The 6,346-nt window shown below is 47.0% G+C and overlaps 1 pseudogene; it reads right to left on the bottom strand.

Annotated features, from left to right (window-relative positions):
* Positions 1 to 3,922: 3,922 nt before the first annotated feature.
* LOC129536043 (chromodomain Y-like protein pseudogene) lies at positions 3,923 to 5,551 on the bottom strand (annotated as a pseudogene).
* Between the last annotated feature and the right edge of the window lie 795 nt (positions 5,552 to 6,346).

Raw genomic sequence — 6,346 nt, 5'->3', positions numbered from 1 at the left:
CTGGAGAAGGAATGGCAAACCAGTTCAGTATATTACCTTGAGAACCCCATGAACAGTATCACAGGGCAAAATGATAGGATGCTGAGTGAGGAATTCCCCAGGTCGGTAGGTGCCCAGTATGTTACTGGAGATCAGTAGAGAAGTAACTCTAGAAGGAATGAACGGATGGCGCAAAAGCAAAATCAATATCCAGTTGTGATAGAGGCAAGGTCCAATGCTGTAAGAGCAAAATAGCATAGGAACCTGCAAAGTTAGGTCCATGAATCAAGGCAAATTGGAAGTGGTCAAACAGGAGATGGCAAGAGTGAACATAGACAATCTAGGAATCAGTGAATAAAAATGGATTGAAATGGGTGAATTTAACTCAGATGACCATTATATCCACTACTGTGGGCAGGAATCCCTTAGAAGAAATGGAGTAGTCATCATGGTCAACAAAAGAGTCCAAAATGCAGTACTTGGATGCAATTTTAAAAACGACAGAATGAGCTCTGTTTGTTTCCAAGGCAAACCACTCAATATTACAGTAATCCAGGCCTATGCCCCAAACAGTAACAACAAAGAAGTCGAAGTTGAACGGTTCTATGAAGACTTACAAGACCTTTTAGGACAAACACCCCCAAAAGACGTGCTTTTCATTAAAGGGGACTGGAATGCAAACGTAGGTAGTTAAGAAACATCTGGAGTAACAGGCAAATTTGGCCTTGGAGCAAGGAATGAAGCAGGGCAAAGGCTAATAGAGTTTTGTCAAGAGAACGCACTGGTCATAGCAAACACCCTCTTCCAACAACACAAGGGAAGACTCTACACATGGACATCACCAGATGGTCAACACTGAAATCAGATTGATTATATTCTTTGCAGCCAAAGATGGAGAAGCTGTATACAGTTAGCAAAAACAATACAGGAGCTGACTGTGGCTCAGATTCTGAACACCTTATTGCCAAATTCAGACTTAAATTGAAGAAAGTAGGGAAAACCACTAGACCATTCAGATATGACCTCAATCAAATCCCTTATGATTATACAGACGAAGTGAGAAATAGTTTTAAGGGACTAGATCTGATAGACAGAGTGCCTGATTAACTCTGGATGGAGGTTCGTGACATTGTACAGGAGACAGGGACCAAGACCATCCCCATGGAAAAGAAATGCAAAAAATCAAAATGGCTTTCTGAGGAGGCCTTACAAATAACTGTGAAAAGAAGAGAAATGAAAAGCAAAGGAGAAATTGAAAGATATAAGCATCTGAATGCAGAGTTCCAAAGAATAGCAAGGAGAGAAAAGAAAGCCTTTCTCAGTGATCAATGCAAAGAAATAGAGGAAAACATCAGAATAGGAAAAACAAGGGATCTCTTCAAGAAAATTAGAGATATCAAGGGAACATTTCATGCAAAGATGGGATCGATAAAGGACAGAAATGGTATGGACATAACAGAAGCAGAAGATATTAAGAAGAGGTGGCAAGAATACACAAAAGAACTGTACAAAAAAAGATATTCACGACCAAGTTAGTCACGATAAAGTAATCACTGACCTAGAGCCAGACATCTTGGAATGTGAAGTCAAGTGGACCTTAGAAAGCATCACTACGAGCAAAGCTAATGGAGTTGATGGAATTCCAGTTGAGCTATTTCAAATGTTGAAAGATGATGCTGTGAAAGTGCTGCACTCAATATGCCAGCAAATTTGGAAGACTCAGCAGTGGCCACAGGACTGGGAAAGGTCAGTCTTCATTCCAATCGCAAAGAAAGGCAAGGCCAAAGAATGCTCAAAATACCGCACAATTACACTCATCTCACATGCTAGTAAAATCATGCTCAAAATTCTCCAAGCCAGGCTTCAACAATATGTGAACCGTTAGCTCCCAGATATTCAAGCAGGTTTTAGAAAAGGTAGAGGCACCAGAGATCAAATTGCCAACATCCTTTGGATCATGGAGAAAGCAAGAGACCTCCAGAAAAACATCTATTTCTGCTTCATTGACTATGCCTAAGCCTTTGACTCTGTCAATCACAACAAACTGTGGAACATTCTGAAAGAGATGGGAATCCCAGACTACCTGACCTGCCTCTTGAGAAACCTGTATGCAGGTCAGGAAGCAACAGTTCAGAACTGTACATGGAACAGCAGACTGGTTCCAAATAGGAAAAGGAGTACGTCAAGGCTGTATATTATCATCCTGCTTATTTAACTTATATGCAGAGTACATCACGAGGAACGCTGGGCTGGAAGAAGCACAAGCTGGAATCAAGATTGTTGGGAGAAATATCAATAACCTAAGATATGCAGATGACACCATTCTTTAGGCAGAACTTGAAGAGGAACTCAATAGCCTCTTGATAAAAGTGAAAGAGGAGAGTGGAAAGGTTGGTTTGAAGCTCAACATTCAGAAAACAAATATCATGGCATCTGGTCCCATCACTTCATGGGAAATAGATGGAAAAACAGTGGAAAACAGTGTCAGCCTTTATATTTTGGGGCTCCAAAATCACTGCAGATGCTGATTGCAGCCAGGAAATTAAAAGACGCTTACTCCTTGGAAGGAAAGCTATGACCAACCTTGATAGTATATTAAAAAGCAGAGACATTACTTTGCCAACCAAGGTCCGTCCATTCAAAGCTATGGTTTTTCCCGTGGTCGTGTATGGATGTGAGAGTTGGACTGTGAAGAAAGCTGATCGCCGAAGAATGGATGCTTTTGAACTGTGGTGTTGGAGAAGACTCTTGAGAGTCCCTTGTACTGCAAGGATATCCAACCAGTCCATTCTAAAGGAGATCAATCCTGGGTGGTCATTGGAAGGACTGATGCTAAAGCTGAAACTACAATACTTTGACAACCTCATGCAACGAGTTGACTCATTGGAAAAGACTCTGATGCTGGGAAAGTTTGGGGGCGGGAGGAGAAGGGGACGACGGAGAATGAGATGGCTGGATGGCATCACGGACTCTGTGGACATGAGTTTGAGTGAACTCCGGGAGTTGGTGATGGACAGGGAGGCCTGGCGTGTTGTGATTCATGGGGTCGTGGAGAGTCGGACATGACTGAGCGACTGAACTGAACTGAACTGATCGTCAATCATATGTGCAAGTAGGAATCCAAAACTGCATATGAAGTAGGAGTTCTCACACAGCAACCAGAAGTACTTAAATAGTTATTTTTCAAAGGGTCAGAAAAACTCATGATAAACCTGCTAACTTGTGGCTTAAGATACCATACTGAAGCTAGTCAATCATTCACTGATACTGCAAAACAACCTTTGCCCTGGAGAGAGTGGTTTCCTCCTGCTAACTGGGTAAGAATCACACCTTTCAAAAAGAGCGAAGAATCAGTTGATATCTCAGCATGAATCCTAGGATTCTTTTATTTTGGATATATGTCCATGAGTGGCTGTTTAGCCAGAAATATTTATCCCAAAAAATAAGTCTTCCACTTGATTTAGAATTTTCTATATATTAGGCTTTGCACCTCTTAGAGTTAAGGCACACCGCAGATCTTACCATTTGTCTCTGTTTGGGATGGGGATGGCGAGGTTCACTAACACCTCTTTCTTTTCTTGTAGAAGGAAACGAAACAAGGGAAACAAACATTATGTGAGACTTTTATGACATCCAATCTAAGAAAGGACAATTTTCTCTAGAGTACGAGCCAAAGATAACAAAAATCTCGAGCTTTAAAGAACAGCCCAGAGCTCACCTTTATACTTTTACACTTTTGTGTGTATTAAATATAAAATAATGATGCTTGGACAAAGGACTTTTGTACTTATTTATTTTAAGGTTACAGTACTTAAAAACAGCTGGACAATAAATAGCTTGGCTGCTCTCAAGTCCTGCTTCCCAGTGGGAGCTCTGGGATAGCCTGGCCCTGGCTGTGAGGTCTGGCAATGTGCAGCCCTGGTGAGGTCGTGATGCCCCGCCATCAGAACTCATTGATCTTCCTCTGCAGATACTTGATAATGGAGTCCATACCCTGTGCCAAGCCCCAGATCTTCTTCACCACCTCGCATTCCCACTCGTTGTCCTGCTCCAGCTCCAGCCTGATGTGGCAGCACACAAGGGCCTTGGATTCCTCGAGCACGACGGGGTTGCAGGAGGCTAGCTCTTTGATGAGGGCCATGACCTCCTGGGGGAAGGTTCCAGGCTAGAACACCTGGGAGACCAGTCCTTTGTGTGGCCTCCTGGGCCGTTAGCTTCCACCCACTGAGCAGCATTTCATTTGCTGATGCTCCTCCCATAATCTTGGGGAACGTGACGGTGGATCAGCCGTCTGGACTCTGTCCAAAAGTGGTATATGGAGTCTGGAACCATGCCTTGTCATTGGCCCAGACCACATCACAGAGAGGCAGGATGGATGCTCCTAACCCAACGGCCGGGCTGTTCACGGTTACTATAATTGGCTTCTTGAACTGAATGATGGTGTTCACGAAGTTTTTGATGGCCTGGGCCATCCTGGTGCTCTCCATCTTGCGGTTGTCCATCAGGCACTGTATGAAGTAGCTGAAGTCCAGGCCACAGCAGAAGACGTTGCCCACGACGCTGAGCAGTACCAACTTGCTGCCGTCTGCCACGGCCCTGCTCAGTGCTCACAGAGGCTGCTGCATCACCTATGGGTTGAGTGAGTTGTATGCAGATGACTTGGTGGACAGCACGATGTGGGTGAAGCCGTCCTGCTTCCGCACCAGGATATCCTGCTACCTGTAGGTGCTCTCCCTCTGCTGCACGCTGAAGCACAGCTTCTTGTCAAAGGGCTGGTCTCAGCTGTCCTCGCTGAACTCCCTCTTGTCGGCCGTCACGCCCCTGGCCGACGTCTGCAGGGTGGTGGTCCTGTTGGCCATCGGCACGTCCCTGAATGGGGAGGTGCCTTTGCTGTTCACGGCCAGTCCCTTGGCCATGGCCTCCATCACGGGCCGGACGCCTGCAGCACCAGCGGGTGTATGGGGGCCGACTCCCAATCCGTGCCGGTTCCACCCCTTGGCCCAGAAGGGCCCCGAACGGCTTCTTCGCCGCTACCTCCACGGCCAGCGAGTCCTCCGGCTCCTGCTCACGGGGTCCTGCTTCTCGGGGCTCTCGTCCTGAAAGCCGTCCACTGCGCTCCTGCTCTTGATGGGGCTCTTGGGCACGAGCATCTTGATGCCTGACTGGGCCAGGTCCATGTTCTTGCGGGGGGCCAGGCCCCACACGGGGCTCTTCTGGAATTTCTGGCTGGTGGCAAACAGCTGGCTGCTCTTGGCCTCCTGCTCCTTGCCCACGATTAGTGCTCTGGGGAGGCCTTGGAGAGGCTTCTCTTGCTTCATCTGGACATCTACTTCCAGGCACTGTTCCGGGAGGTCCTGTTGGTTCTGGTGAAGCTGCCCTCCTTCAGTTTCTCGCTGTGACGCCAGTTGAAATCGTGGATGTACTCCTTGCAGTTCACCAGGTGCTGCTCTGGCTCCCAGGTGTCGTCCTCATTGTCGTAGCATTTACACTGAACCAAGTATTCTGTCTTCCCTTTCTTGGTTTTCCTTTTGTCAAGGATGCTTTCAGCGTGGTACTGCTCTTCTGAGGCCATGGTGGGGAGCAGGGAGCATGGCAGTGCCCGCTGGCGAGGCGCTGGGCAGGCGGTGGCCCATACTTTGCTCCAGTTGGGTCCCAGGGAAGCTGCTCTTCCTGCTTCTTGCCCCGCTGAGAAGGGCTAGCAGGGCGGTGGGCTCTCATTCCCTCCACTAAGGGATGCTGCCCTTGTCGGTGCAGGTGCAGCTACAGGGCAGCACCCTCCGAGGAACACTCTTCAAAAAACCTTGAAGACCATTTCATTCTGCACCACCTATCAGTAGACTTCCATCCCACATCTTTTTCTCAGTGTTCACGTAGCTCTCACCATTGTTCTAGGTTCCAATGTGCAACACCTGTCTTCAGACATTGAGAATAAACTGTATAAACGTGTCCTTGCTCCACTTAGAACTACCTTTCTCGAATTTTTAGACACACTGTGATTTGCTCCAGAGAACTTGAGAAGCCCTATATATACTCCTCCCCAGGGGGACATAACCTTATGATTTATGATGTCGGCATGTCACTTCCCCAGGCAAAGGTGGCCCTGACGGAGCATTGACAGCACACAGCCCCAACCTGACACCTCTAGGAGAGGATGGGTAGAAACTCAGATGGTTGGGTGGGATCAAAGAGTCATTTTGATGCCACTGATGAGACCTCGAACCTCACCGGCCATCCGCACCACCCCCCCCCCCACTCAATACGGACGTGTCACATGTCAGGGGTAGTTTGTCTCCCCCAAGCCTGGTTTCACAGCCACATTATTCATGATTTTATTCTTTTCTCTATCACAATTCACCATTATCTCATT

This window comes from Moschus berezovskii, chromosome Y (assembly GCF_049115385.1).
Source record: "Moschus berezovskii isolate FMDL1 chromosome Y, NW_MosBer_1.0, whole genome shotgun sequence".
Classification (NCBI taxonomy): Eukaryota; Metazoa; Chordata; class Mammalia; order Artiodactyla; family Moschidae; genus Moschus; species Moschus berezovskii.
The sequence above is the reverse complement of the archived record's forward strand: the minus strand, read 5'-3'. Positions and strand labels throughout refer to the sequence as shown.